The following is a 15,249-nucleotide window of genomic DNA, read 5'->3' as shown; positions in this document are numbered from 1 at the left end:
TAGCCGAGCTCTTGCTCAGTGAGGTAACTGGATAGTCAGATAGACGAGCTTTGCAAACGCTAGAGGGAGTGAGAGAAGCCAAAATGAGGCACTCAGCCTGCCAAGCTGGGATGCCATTTGGTTTGTAGGCAGCTTTTTGGAATTTTCAACATTTTCTGAAGTTTAGTACAACCAGGTAGTGGTAGCAAGCTTATAAAAAAAAATACGAGCATGTTTGGATATTTCTAAGAGTACAGTAGGAAAATACAGGTTCTTTTTTTTTTTTTTTAAGCTCTATGTATTAAAAAGCAGTTAACCAAAAATCTTATTATTTTCATTATTGAATAGTTCCAATAATGTTGTAATTTTGAAGGCTGGTAACTCCAACTGTGAATAATTATTCGACAAATGAGTAGAAGGCAGATTCACATACATAACAGGTATTTAAGGGAAGGGGAACAAGAATGACAAAAGGTAAAGAGCCTTGAAGTAACCAGTTTTTCCTAGGGGTAATGAGTAACTTATTGTACTATATATGTTTTAGGAAATGAAAATATTTTTCACAGACTTCCACTATTTGTCCATCTTTTTTGAACCTGGCAGATAGTAGATATTTTCCTATTTAGGGAACCCTCCCTAAATATGAAAAGCTGTAGAAAAAAATAAATAGATTCTTTTCCTTTCTGGTATGTTTTTGCTGCTCTAAATATGGATTAAAATATAAACATCTTAAGAAAAAAACCTTTCATGGGTGGTTTTGCTTTTATTAAAATAATTTTATTTTAATTTTGGTATATGAATAAATACTGGACAGTTATAAAACAGACATAAATGTCTGTATCTAATTAGCAGAATGGTAGGCTTTAAGATTCAATTATGATTTGCATAAACTGGTTTCTACTATTTGGTCAGCAATTGCTTTGGGCCCATAGTTTCCACTAAGTTCATTTCACTTTTTAGTCTTGCTGGGGAGAATTTTGTTTTTATATTTACCTGGAGGGCAATTTCCTTAAACTTAATACTACTTGTTTTAGTTTTAGAGGTTCACAACATTGCCTTTTATGTTTTTAAAAAAGTTTCTATGAATGTGTGTTTCTGAAGGAGGCCTGCTAATTGTCTTCCCCAGGAGTGTTTGGTTATGGTCTCTTCATTAGCTTCATTTAGTCTATCTATTTATGTGCTTTTTTTTGATAGCACTTTGACCTTCTGAATTCCCCTCCAAGAATGGGTGGTATCAAAGTAGAAGGTGAACCCTTGATAAGAGGTATATTGACCCCTATTGTTCCCTGATTGCACTTTGGATGGCACTGAGGGCAGACCCATTACATCCATAGAATTCTGATGCTTGTTGAAAAGCCAGTTTCTTAAAAATGTTAGATAGCACAATTAAAGCTGAGATTTAGCTGCTGACTTTTTGGGGGAGAGGTAGGGAATAACATAATCTCTCACTAAAGTGTGAATTTTCTTTTCTGTTACTGTAAAATACATGAGTTAAATTATTTTATGAAATAGTTCTTTCTAGAGGCTATTTTCAGATGGGAGTTGGTTTTATTTAACAAGGACGTTTTGGTTGGCCAAATTACTATGGGCTTATATCCATATTTAATCAGTTGTATTTCCATTCAGGCAGACCTTAAACTGAAAAGAAAGATGAATGGACAGTTTTTGGTTATAGGTAGCTAAAAGATGGTGTACTGGCCTGGGAGTTATGAGTTTCTGAGGTTTCTATTCCCTAGGCTGCCATTTGTTTGTTATATGACTTCTTATCATGTGTTCTGGCCTTTGGTTTCATCACATAGCAAATAAAGGCAGCAAGAATTTACTGAATGCCAATTATGTACTGTTCTTTTTCTTTTTGTTTTTGTTTTTTTTAAGATGTGGATTAAAATGTAAAAGCCAAGAGACTGTGAAAAATATTGTTTGTCCTAGAGGCACTGATTTTGAAGGCAAACTCTAAGATAGTCCCCATCATCCTACCCTGTCCAAATATATACTCTTTTGCTGCTTCAGTGTGTTTTTTGCTTGTTTGTTTGTTTTGTTTTTGTTTTTGTTTTTTAGTTTCCTGCTTTTATTAGCTGCCTAAAATTCTGCCAGTTGGAGGTGAACTAAAATAATATGTACCATCTCTGGAAAGATTAAAAGTTACCCTGAGTTACTATAGGCTGCTTTCCTTCTTTGTTACCTAAAGGAGATTAGCTGTAATAAAGGGATGGCTGTTTGGGTTTGAGGGGAAGGAAGACAGGCAATTTTCAGCCTGATGCTCTTTAGACTGGTGATAGGAAAGGAAAGGCTGATTCTTCCTACAGAGAGAACTCAGCTCAGAGAGGAGGAGCCAGTGCAGTCTAACGTTGAAAGGCCATACTGGGGTTCCATCTTGGCTTTGTCACATGACTGTAGACAAATCATTAAATCTTCCTGAGTTTATTAGCTCAGTGTCTGACTCATAGTAAATACTCAGTGAATGGTGGCAGCCATTATTAAGATGAGGGCATCTGAGCACCTGGAAAAAAGGGACATCAAGAAGTAGAAGAGTGCCCAAAGGGAGGTATACAGACAGGAGACAGTCAATGACAGCTTTTTCACACTCATCTTAATTTCCCTTTGGAGTGGTTCTGTAGCTGGGGCATGGGGGAGGAGATGAGCAAGTAGATTTTCTTGCTGATTTTTTTTTCTTTTGTTCTACTTTTCATAGCCTCATGTTTTCCAAGGCTTTAGAACTTAGTTGAGTTCTAGTAGGTGTTTTAAGGTTGAAAAGGTGTTTGTTGGTTTGTGTTTCATTCTGTTTTGTGGGCTAGTCTGTGAATCTAATGCTGTACGTGTAAAAAATCACTTCAGATTGTGAACAGTTGGCCTGAAAATGATCCCCAGTAGTGTATCCTAGTTTTTAGAACTACACTGGTCATATCAAAGAACTTTGTGTTTTTCTGTTTTTGTGAGAGGATTTGAGGCATTCCTTAGTGGAGAACAGGGGAGATTGGATTTGGAATCAGGTTTCCCAGGCTCTGCCATTTACTTGTGCATCCAACAACAACAACAATAAATACAACCTCTTTTAGAATATACAACTCCCAGCTGAAAATGACTGCAGTACATAATTATCCCATGGAACAGTTTAATCCAGGAATTTTAACTTGTCTTGACTTAAGGTACCCCATTCATTTATTCATTCATTCATCTGCTCATTCATTCGCTCATTGTGTACAAATTCATTGAACATCCCTATAAAAGAAGGTAGTAGGAGTAGATGATCCATCCACCAGACCACCTCCTGCTATGCTATTTGTGATTTAATCTTAGAATATATTAAAATTCTTTTAAGTCCTAGAAACATTCTTTGTTATCTTTCTTCCATTCAACATTTATCATGAGAATTAACTCTTCAAATTTGGGTAAAAAACAAACTGACAAAAAAACCCAGCTCAGGCTTTGGTATATCAAATACCTTGGGCTATTATAGTTGAGAATTCCTTGGTTGTAAGCCATTGAAAGTCCAAGCCACATTGTCTAATCAGTAATTGGAATCTTTGGTTCATATAACTGAGAAGTTCAAATATATGGTCTGGCTTCAGGTAAAGCTTGATATGGTGGCTTAAAATGTGTCAACAAAATTACAGTTTCTCTCTGGCGCACAGTGTTCTGCCTTTTTCAGGGCTGGCAGCCTCCACAGGCTATATGCAGTGGACTTTTGGCAGCTCCATGTTTTTCCCTTAGGCAGTAACAGTTCCACATATCACATTCCCATATTATGATGTTCAAGGGAAGAGAGGTCACCTCCAGAAGCTCCCGCATATAACCCTGTGTTCAGTTTCTCTCATTCCTGAGCTTATCACAGGGAGGTAGGGGAGGGGGGAGTATGTTGGTGAGCTTAAGCCCCCTGTAGAAGCTGTAGGTAGGGTCCACCCTCTTCAGACACATGACTGAAAATGGAGGTATGGCTCAGGGGAAGATTGGGCACTGTTAGTCTGAGAGGGAAGGGACGGATGCTGGAGATTAGCTCCTATTTCAGAAGACTTGACACGCTGAAACTTGGGCATGTTTTATAAATTTATAAACTTGGAGCTGCTCTTTTTCATTTTCTTTCTTTCTTTCTTTCATCTTTCTTTCTTTCTTTCTTTCTTTCTTTCTTTCTTTCTTTCTTTCTTTCTTTTTCTTTCTTTCTTTCCTCCTCCCTCCCGCCCTCCCTCCCTCTCTTCCTCCCTCCCTCCCTTCCTCTCTTTTCTTTAAGCCAGAGTTTCTGTTTAAATTGCCAAAACATCTTTAAAAGATTTTCTATTTGTAGACCCTCTCAAGTCTAGCCCAGTTTTTTTTTTTTTTTTTTTTTTCTGTCAACAGGTAGTGATGCATGTCAGGGCATATCACTACTACATCTTAACATGAGCCTATGGGATGTTAATAAAATAGAGAGTACACATTCAGCTATCTGTAATTCTGTGAAGTCAGGCCAGATGCTTAATGCACCCGTTAGAAACTGTACCAAATCTTTCTGAACAATTCCAAAGGGTATTGGAGAAATAATTAGATTTTAGCAGGTCACAGATGCCTTAGAATACTAAAAGGTTTAAAAATGCTATATTAAACTGTTCTTCTGATATTTGCCTTTTATTAGTCAACACTTAAAATGTACCTAAAAACAATCACATATCCCTTTTAAGTATGTTTCCAAAACATACAGCACTGGAGTGAGATCTGTCATTACAGGAATTGAAATAGAAATCAAAGCAAAATCAGAGTGGTTATTTCCCTGCCTGACTGCTTGTCTGCCCACCCTCTGGAATACCTTTCTTTCCCCTACCCTGAGTTGGACTATTACACTTCAGGAATGGGGAGAAAGGGAATTGAAAAGAGCAACAAAACAACCATCTGAGGAAAAAAAGCACCTCTTTGGCATCTCAGGAAAGAAAAGAGGATCTGGGGTTCAGAATAGGTTAGCACTTAGCCAAAAGTGATGTGGTAAGGTAGCTAGCAAAACTGAAAGCCTGCAGATCCCTCCTTTCTTCTGTTGTCAGTACTTATTCTGTATGGCCTGTATGTAAATGGTGCACTGTGCCACTTCCGTTTGGCTTGCAATAGGCTGTACCCTTGGCCCCTTCATACTCCCAAAGTCCTGTCATCTTTGTCTCTTTGTTTTAAAATGCAAAAAAGAGATTTTTTTTTTTTTTCCAATGGACCTTGGGAAAAAACAAAGACTTGGACTAAGCAGAGTGAGTGAATTCTCCCTCTGATACTTACTTTATGTGTGGCCCTGGGAAAAGAGCTTCAGTTCTTTGAGCCCTCGTTCTCTCATTTGTGAGGATGAAGATAGGGGACCCTCATTTAACTATTATGGACTTCAATAAAGCAGTGCATATAAGAGTTCATTACTAAATCTGACAAAGCACTTACCAAGACAGAGCTAAAACCTATGGGTAGTTGCTTTTTATCTTCCTGGTGATGAGTGGGGCCAGGATCCATTCAGAAGGCACAATCCATTAATGTTAAATTGAGCTGTGTGTTTTAACAGTTTATCTTTGAGAATGAAACAATTTAAGAAATGCTCCTGCCTACTGTCCTAGATGCTCGGACCTTGAGATAACAGTATCTAAGGCTGGTTCTGAGACTTAATTACAACCAAAGAACAAATTCTTTATCCTTGGAAATTATTAGTATAAAACATAGCTTTGGATGAATGGCTAACAGTTAATGAGAGCAGATGAGTGTATATCTAATTATTGAAATGGGTATTTACAAAATATACAAGTGCATTGCCCTGGAGCCAAGTGATTCTCTTTTAACAGCTGGCTGTTGCTGCCAGCCTTGACCAGAGCTGTCATCACTTGTAACCATCGTATTATTTCACTATTTTGGAGTATTGGTGCTAAATTTAGGTACACAAATAGACCTCCTGAAAGGAAGATTTCCTGAAATTGTTGTCAGATTTTTCTTATTTCTGGAAACCAGCACTGTAGTTCTCCTTCTGTTTGAGATTATCTTTTTTTTTTTTTTTAAAGATTTTATTTATTTATTTGACAGGCAGAGATCACAAGTAGGCAGAGAGGCAGGCAGAGAGAGAGGAAGAAGCAGGCTCCCTACTGAGCAGAGAGCCCGATGTGGGGCTCAATCCCAGGACCCTGGGATCATGACCTGAGCTGAAGGCAGCGGCTTTAACCCACTGAGCCACCCAGGTGCCCCGAGATTATCTTTTTTAAGGATTGCTGTTTCCTAGCAGTCCAGATTACTTAGGTACATAAACATGTTTAATGTTGAAAGAACGTGGTCAGAGTAGAATCAAAGACTGTTTTATATTATATCTGTTTTATAAATGACTACGGAAACTGCACCTCATTGGCACCATGTAGGAGAAGCAGATTTACTGTGATTAGTATTTCTTTTTGCTTGACAACTGGTATGAATCACTTCTTTGCAAGATTTTTTTAGAGGATAAAGTATTCTTAATTGATTAGGTTGGGACCAAGTGAATGTTTTACAATATCATCTATTCCAAAGAAAAGTAAGTTACAATTAAGTCACGTTTACCATTTGCAAATTTGCTATGAAATACAAATCTATTTAAGCTTTCAGAGCATGATTCATGACACATAAAGATGAAACTATGTCTATAGTTTCCTTTGCTTCACTTCCTTTGGACTATAAGTGATTAACATTAAATTGGGGGAATTTAAAGATTTTATTTATTTATTTGACACAGAGAGAGAGAGATCACAAGTGGGCAGAGAGGCAGGCAGAGAGCGAGCGGGAAGCAGGCTCCCTGCTGAGCAGAGAGCGCTACGTGGGGCTTGTTCCCAGGACCCTGAAATCATGACCTGAGCTGAAGGCAGAGGCTTGACTCACTGAGCCACTCAGGTGCCCCAAATTGGGGGAATTTAAAAGCATTTTGTAATTCTTTATTTAGTTGTTTTTATTCTTTCTGTTTGACATTTAAAATATATTAGTGTTACAAATTTACAGATGCTTTACTAGGTTCATAAGTGTTTAAAAATTAAAATCTAGACTTGACAAGTCTTATTAGAAGTTACAAATATTGGCAAAAATTATTTATACTTTAGTGAGTTTTTATTCTTAATAAGTTGTTTTTAAAAGCAAAGGTAGAATTAAGTATTTTAAAAAGCATTACTTTTTAAAGTCAATCATTTTTGTTTGGGAGAAAGTTCAGAAGCTTTTTGGTAGTTATTTAATTGCTGTGTTTACACAGAGGTGATATAGAGCTATTTGACTCCCTTTCCAAGCAGTCCCTCTTTGTTTTCCTCAGTAGACCAGGGAGCAGGCGTGTCACTCTCAAGTGCCCCCATGTAATTCTGTCCTCCACTTCTTCCCTAGGGCAAACCAGAAATAAGCTTATCAGATCATATCTTACTGACAAAGAGCAAAGCTTGTTGGAGGACTAAAGAGGAGGAAAGGACAAGTAAAATATAAATGACAGGTTTGATACAAAAAATACTAGGTTAACATTGGTTTTTCAGTAGTCAAATTTTTTTTGAAAGTAGGATTTAGATATTTTTAAAACATTTGTTTGACTTTTACTTTATGTACAATTTTAAGCACCACAAAAAGTAAAAATTTTCTTATATCTTATACACTAAGTGAAGTTATCAGCATCATCATTATTATTGTTCTTGGCATTCTTATTATTTGTTCCTTGTGAGCAAATCTTTCTACCTTATATTTAGAAGTGGTTAGAGAAAACATCCTTTGTCTTATGTGCTTCCAGAATAGTTTTCTAACAAAGTAGAAATAGCTTCCTGATAGAAAGTGGAAATATTAAAAATGTAGGAATACATTATTATAAGTATTAGGTAATTATAAGGAATTTTTATATATCATATCTATATCCTGTTTTCTTGACTAAACATTAAAATGTTTATAAGGAACTTTTAAATCATACTTATATCCTATCTTTTTGACTAACAAACCAGGATTACCATCTCCATCTAATACCAGCTGATATCTACTAATTGCATAGCAGGTGCCAGTCCTGAAGCTTGTTTTGGGCACTCTGACTTTGGTATTAAGGGGGTCTCTCTGGTTCTAAGAGAAACAGATGCTATTCAGGCTCAGATGGTTTGCAGTTTTTAATGTACTTGATCCAACTCACTAGCATCCTCTTTGTTTTATTTAAATTAGTTTATTTCCAACTAAGTTGAGGCTTTCCCAAAGCTCTAGTTCTAAGTTTACAGGAGAGTCCATGAGACTCCCAAGTCATTACTCTGCATCCAGGATTGTACTCCCTTGACTGAGGAAAGGTCTTCTCTACATGGCCAGGAAATCATCTGCTTTAGGAGGCTGAGAGCTTATACTTGCTGAGAAGGCTAGAATGGCTCAACTAAGCCATGACCATTAAAGAGGGATACTTGTGTGAGGTCACATGTCACAGTCAAATCACCAGTATATCTGTTAGGAATATGGGGCAGCTTTCAGAGGCTTCTGGTTTGTATCCAGATTCACATCTAGTCTAACATTGTGATGATCAGGGATATTGGCCTGTGTGTGTGTCCTCGTCTGGTTTTGGTAATAAGATAATGTTAGCTTTTAAACATCAGTTTGGATATGTTTCCTCTCTTTGTTTTTTTGGAAGAGTTTGAGAAGGGTAAGTAAGTATTAAATCCCTTTTGAACATTTGGTAGAATTCACCATTGACGCTGTCTGGTTCTGGATTCCTGTTCCAGGGAAGTTTTAATTACTGATTCAATATCCTTGCTAGTATTTGGTCTATTCAAATTTTCTCTTTTAAGAGTCTGTTTTCAAAGGTCGTTTCCAGGAATTTATCCATTTCTTCAGGTTGACCAATTTGTTGACACTTAATTGTTTATAGTAGTCTCTTATGATCCTTTGTATTTCTTTGGTGTCAGTTTTAACTTACTCTCTTTCATGTTGGAGATTATTTATTTGAGTCCCCCTCTCTGTTTCTTTTGAAGGGTAGGGAAACTTCTCCTGGAAACTTACCCCACTTGGCTTTTTCTCATATCTCATTGGTTAACACTGAATCACATGTTAATGCCTAAATTGATTATTTACTTACAAAGCTAGATTAGACCATGATGATTGGCAGAGGGAGAGGACCAGTTTCCTTCAAAGAATGTTATCGAGAGGAAGATACCCGAATAAAATATGCTGTTAGGAAGGAAGAAGGAAAGTGGATGGTATGTAGGCAATTAGCAGTGTCTACTATATTTCTAAAGTGCTTGTTGCATTCCCATAAGTAGTATGTGAATCCTTAATTGTCAGGGCTTCTGTTTGTTTTTGCCAATCTAATGAGCATAAAATGGTGCTCTTTGTTGTATTCTTTGGCATTTTTGTTCTCAGTGGGTTGTACACCCTTCCAGACGTTTACTGGCCGTTTGGGTTTTCCCTTCTGTGAAATGCCTGATTTATGTTCTTTGTCTTATATTCTCATGACTAATTTGTATTTTTCTTATTGATTTATAGCGGTTTTAAAAATATGTTCCTTATAACAATTATAAGGTTGTCTTGGAAGTGTCTTCTGCCAATGAATGGCTTATCTTTTTATTTCTTTTTGGGTTTTTTTTTTTTTTAAGATTTTATTTATTCATTTGACAGAGAGAGATCACAAGTAGGTGGAGAGGCAGGCAGAGAGAGAGAGGAGGAAGCAGGCTCCCCACTGAGCAGAGAGCCCAATGCGGGGCTCGATCCCAGGTCCCTGGGATCATGACCTGAGCCGAAGGCAGAGGCTTTAACCCACTGAGCCACCCAGGCACCCCTATTTCTATTTTAATTAAAAAAAAAAAGTTTTCATAACTTAAAAATTTGTACATTTTGTATCACATTCAGAAAATTATTTTTTGTAGCACAGTCTTACAGATACTATTTTAAAGTAGTCTTTATCTTACTGAATTTTACGTGAATATCAACCTTTTATATAGTATATACTAGCAGTTTCTAAAGTGATGGGGACCCTTCCGTAGGATCTGTAAGATTAAAACCATGTTTATGGTGATATTAAGATGCTATATGTCTTTTTCACTCTTATTCGTTATACATGTAGAGTCTCACAGAGACTACATGACCTGTGATATCACAGCAAATTGAAAATGCCAAAGCAAAACTAGAAACCCAGTTTGTCTTTTATGCCAGGCATTCAAGTGGCTTGCTGAGATGTAAAATAATGGTGTCTTTTGAATATATCTTTTCCTTGTTTGAGAAATAGTCCCTCCCCCACAAAATACACTTTTTTTATGTAGATGCGTATTGGATTACTATTATTTTATTTTATATTTTATTTTTATTTTTAAAAGATTTTATTTATTGAGAGAGAGAGAGATCATAAGCGGGTAGGGGAGGGATTGAGGAAGAAGCAGACTCCTTGCTAAGCAGTGAGCCCAGGCAGAACTTTATCCTAGGTCCCTGGGACCACAACCTGAGCTGAAGGCAGATGCTTAACTGACTGAGCCGCCCAGCTGCCCTGTACTATTGTTATTTTTAAATGAATATGTATATTAAAGGGTTTTTTAAAAGTTTTTATTTATTTATTTGATAGACAGATATGACAAGTAGGCAGAGAGGCAGACAGAGAGGCAGGGGTGGGGGGATGCAGCCTCCCTGCTGAGCAGAGAGCCCAATGTGGGGCTTGATTCCAGGACCTGGGATCATGACCTGAGCCGAAGGCAGAGGCTTTAACCCACGACCACCCAGGTGCCCCTAAAGTTTTGTTTTAATTTCTAACATATTAAACATTGAGAAATATAACTTACATAAATAAAAGCCCTTTGGAGAACTCATTAATTTTTAAGAATATAAAGGAGTCCTGAAATGTCTTTTGAGGAGAGAGAGGCAAGATGGTGGAGGGGTAGCAGACTGAAATGACATCAGGTCACAGGAGTTCAGCTAAATAGTTACCAAACCATTCTGAACACCTGCAAACTCAACAGGAGATCAAAGAGAAGAAGAGCAGCAATTCTAGGAACAGAAAATCGACCACTTTCTGAAAGCTAGGATGTGCGAAGTGAATCCAAAACCACGGGAAGATAGACTTCAGGGGAAGGGGCTGGCTCCCAGCAAGCTGTAGAACAATGGAGCACAAAATCAGAACTTTTAGAAGTCTGCTCCACTTAGGGACATCACTCTGGAGGTTAAGAAAGGGTGAGCCTTCTTGGGGACAGTGTGGTCTGAGGTCCTGTGGTGTCACAGAAAGATATGAGGTGTCTGAGTGAGGCAGAGCTGCCAGGTATCGGAGGAGGGAAGCCACCTACAGAGACAGAGCCCAGTAGTGGGCTCTCACATCAGGGTTACCTTAAACCGTGATCCATGGCACAGTTGGACCACTGCTCTTTGAGCAGGGACCACACAAATGGCAGATCCAGGGAGACTCACCTTCCTCCTTTGGAGGAGCAGCGTGGCAGGAATCTGCTGGATTTACAGACACCAGATGGGGCCGTGTGCCAGAGGCAGAAATGCTCGTTCACAGACTGGGTGAGCTCAGAGTGCCACCAGAGACCAGGGAGATGGGAGTGGCTGACCCCTTTTCTCTGAGGGTGTACTGAGGAGTGGCGCCTTGAGCTCTCAGCAACTCTGGGCTGGGGATTGGAAGGCCACCTTTATCATTCCCATCCTCCAGAGCTTTACAGAAAGCGGAAAGCGTTAAGGAACAAAAACTCCTGAGAGTGAACCTGAGCAGATTTTTTAGCCTGGCTTCTGGCAAGGGTAGTACAATTCCACCCTGGGCAAAGACATTTGAGAATCACTGCAACAGACCCCTACTGCAGAAGATCAGCAAGAACATCCAGCCAAGACCAAGTTCACCAATCAGTGAGAACTGTGGAACTCTAGAGCTAAGGGAAAACAATGCATGGAATTCATGGCTTTCTCCCCATGAGAAAGTCTTTCTCCCTTTAGTCTTGCAAAGTTAAATTGGATTTTTTTTAATTTTATTTTTTCTTATTCTAATTTTTTTTAAATTTTTCCTCTTTCCTCTTTTAACATTTTTTAACTAGTTTATCTTAATAATACCTTACAAAAAAAATCTTTTAAACCTTCATTATTATAGTCATTTTATTTTTTATCATTTTATCATTTATTTTATCCTTCATTGTATTTAACCTTATTTTTTATATACATATGGTTTTTTTTTTCCCTAAAAAACTTTAGGATTGGGACACCTGGGTGGCTCAGTTGGTTAAGCAGCTGCCTTCGGCTCAGGTCATGATCCCAGCGTCCTGGGATCGAGTCCCACATCGGGCTCCTTGCTCAGCGGGGAGCCTGCTTCTCCCTCTGCCTCTGCCTGCCATTCTGTCTGCCTGTGCTCACTCTCTCTCTGATAAATAAATAAAATCTTAAAAAAAAAAAAACTTTAGGATACAATTTATTTTAATAGATCAAAATATATGCTAAATCTAGCACAGGGCTTTGTTCTAGTCTCCAACCTGAGCACATTCTGTATCCCCACCCTTTTTCTTCTTCTTCTTCTTTTTTTTTTTTTCCAACCAACATATCAATTCCTTTTTTAGAATTTTTTAAAAATTTTTCAACTTTACAGTCATATTCCATCCCTTCATCGTGTTTCCCCTATTCATATATATATGTTTTTCTTTGCTTAAAACTTTGGGAGGTGGTTTCTTCTTAGAGAGTAAAATATACTCAAAATCAAGTGGGTGGCTCTGTTCTATTCATATGTGTGTGTGTGTGTGTGTGTGTGTGTGTATTTAATTTCTTTTTACCCCCTTCTCCCCCCAGTTTGGGGTCTACTCTGATTTGGTTAGTGTACATTTTTCTGGGGTCGTTTCCACCCTTTTAATATTTTATTCTCTTGTTCATATATTCCTACCTGGATAAAATGACAAGGCAGAAAAACTCACCACAAAAAAAAAAAAAAAAAAAAAAAAAAAAAGAACAGGCAGTACTGATGGCTAGGGACCTAATCAATATGGACATTGGTAATATGTCAGATACAGAGCTCAGAATGATGATTTTCAAGGTGCTAAGTGGGAAAAAAAAAAAAAAGGCATGGAAGATATTAGAGAAACCCTGTCTGGAGATGTAGAAGCGCCTTCTGGAGAAATAAAAGAACTAAATCTAACCAAGCTGAAACAAAAAAGCTATTAATGAGGTGCAATAAAAAATGGAGGCTCTTACTGCTAGGATAAACGAGGCAGAAAAGAGAATTAGTGATATAGAAGACCACATGACAGAGAATAAAGAAGCTGAGCAAAAGAGAGACAAACAATGACTGGACCACGAGGGAGAATTCAAGAGATAAGTGATACCATAAGATGAAACAATATTAGAATAATTGTGATTCTAGAAAAAGAAGAAAGAGAGAGAGGGGCAGAAGGTAGTATATTGGAGCAAATTATAGTAAAGAATTTCTTTAAATTAAAAAGAATTTCTTTAATTTGGCAAAGGGAACAAGCATCAAAATCCAGGAGGCACAGAGAAGCCCCCTCAAAATCATAAAAATAGGTCCACACCCCATCATCTAATAGTAAGACTTACAAGTATTAGTGACAAAGAGAAAATCCTGAAAGGAGCTTGGGACAAGTAGTGTGTAACATACCATGGTCGAAATATTAGATTGGCAGCAGACTTATCCACAAAGACCTGGCAGGCCAGAAAGAACTGGCATGATATATTCAGAGCACTAAATGAGAAAATCATGCAGCCAAGAATACTATATCCAGTGAGGCTATCATTGAAAATAGAAGGAGAGATAAAAAGCTACCAGGACAAAAAAAATTTAAAAGAATTTGCAAATACCAAACCAGCCCTACAGGAAATACTGAAAGGGGTCCTCTAAGCAAAGAGAGAGCTTAAAAGTAGTAGATCAGAAAGGAACAGAGACAATATACAGTAACAGTTACCTTATAGACAATACAATGGCACTAAATTCATATCTTTCAATAGTTACTCTGAATGTAAATCAAAAGACACAGAGTATCAGAATGGGTAAAAAACAATACCCATTGATATTCAGGATACAAGAAACTCATTTTATATGCAAAGACATTGCCAGATTTAAAGCGAGGGGGTGGAAAACAATTTAACTTGCTAATGGACATCAAAAGAAGGCTGGGGTGGTGATCCTTATTTCAGATAAACTGGATTTTAAACCAAAGACTATAATAAGAGATGAGGAAGGACAACATATCATACTTAAAGGGTCTGTCCAACAAGACAATCTAACAATTTTAAATATCTATACCCCTAATATGGGAGCAGCCAACTATATAAACCAACTTAATAACAAAATCAAAGAAAAACATCAACAGTAATACAATAATTGTAGGGGACTTTAACAGCACCCTCACTGAAATGGACAGATCATCCAAGCAAAAGATCAACAAAGACCTAAAAGCTTTAAATGACAGACTGGACCAGATGGACGTCACAGATATATTTACAACATTCCATCCCAAAACAACAGAATACACACTTTTCTCTAGTGCACACGGAACATTCCTCAGAATAGATCACATCCTGGATCACAAATCAGGTCTCAACCAATACCAAAAGATTGGGATCATTCCCTGAATATTTTCAGACCACAATGCTCTGAAGCTAGAACTCAGCCACAGGAGGAAAGTTGGAAAGAACTCAAATAGATGGAGGCCAAAGAGCATCCTAATAAAGAATGAAGGGTCAACCAGGAATTTTAAGAAGAATTTTTTAAAAATCATGGAAAGAAATGAGAATGAAAACACAACTATTCAAAATCTTTGGGACACAGCAAAGGCAGTTCTGAGAGGAAAGTATATAGTGATACAAGCTTTTCCCAAGAAACAAGAAAGATTTCAAGTACACACCCTAACCCTACACCTAAAGAAGCTGGAGAAAGAAGAGCCAAGAAAGCCTAAACCAAAAGGAGAAGAGAAGTAGTAAGGATCAGAGCAGAAATCAATGAAATAGAAACCAAAAGAATAGTAGAACAAATCAATGAAACTAGGAGCTAGTTCTTTGAAAGAATTAATAAGATGGATAAATCCCTGGCCAGACTTATCAGAAAGAAAAGAGAAAGGACCCAGACAAATAAAATCATGAATGAAAGAGGAGAGATCACAACCAACACCAAAGAAATACAAGCAGTTATAAGAACATATTATGAACAAGTATATGCCAACAAATTTGAGAATCTGGAAGAAATGGATGCATTCCTAGAGACATGTAAATTACCAAAACTGAACCAGGAAGAAACAGAAAACCTGAAACAGACCCATAACCAATAAGGAGATTGAAGCAGTCATCAAAAATCTCCCAGAAAACAAAGGCCAGGGCCGGACAGCTTCCCAGGGGAATTCTACCAAACATTTAAAGAAGAATTAATACGTA

The 15,249-nt window shown here is 37.6% G+C and overlaps 1 protein-coding gene across 1 annotated transcript in view; it reads left to right on the top strand.

Annotated features, from left to right (window-relative positions):
- MACROD2 (mono-ADP ribosylhydrolase 2) overlaps window positions 1-15,249 on the top strand; it is a 1,932,176-nt gene that overhangs the window by 321,979 nt on the left and 1,594,948 nt on the right. The window lies entirely within an intron of this gene.

Source organism: Mustela nigripes, chromosome 7 (assembly GCF_022355385.1).
Source record: "Mustela nigripes isolate SB6536 chromosome 7, MUSNIG.SB6536, whole genome shotgun sequence".
Lineage (NCBI taxonomy): Eukaryota > Metazoa > Chordata > Mammalia > Carnivora > Mustelidae > Mustela > Mustela nigripes.
This window is presented reverse-complemented; position numbering and strand designations above follow the sequence as displayed.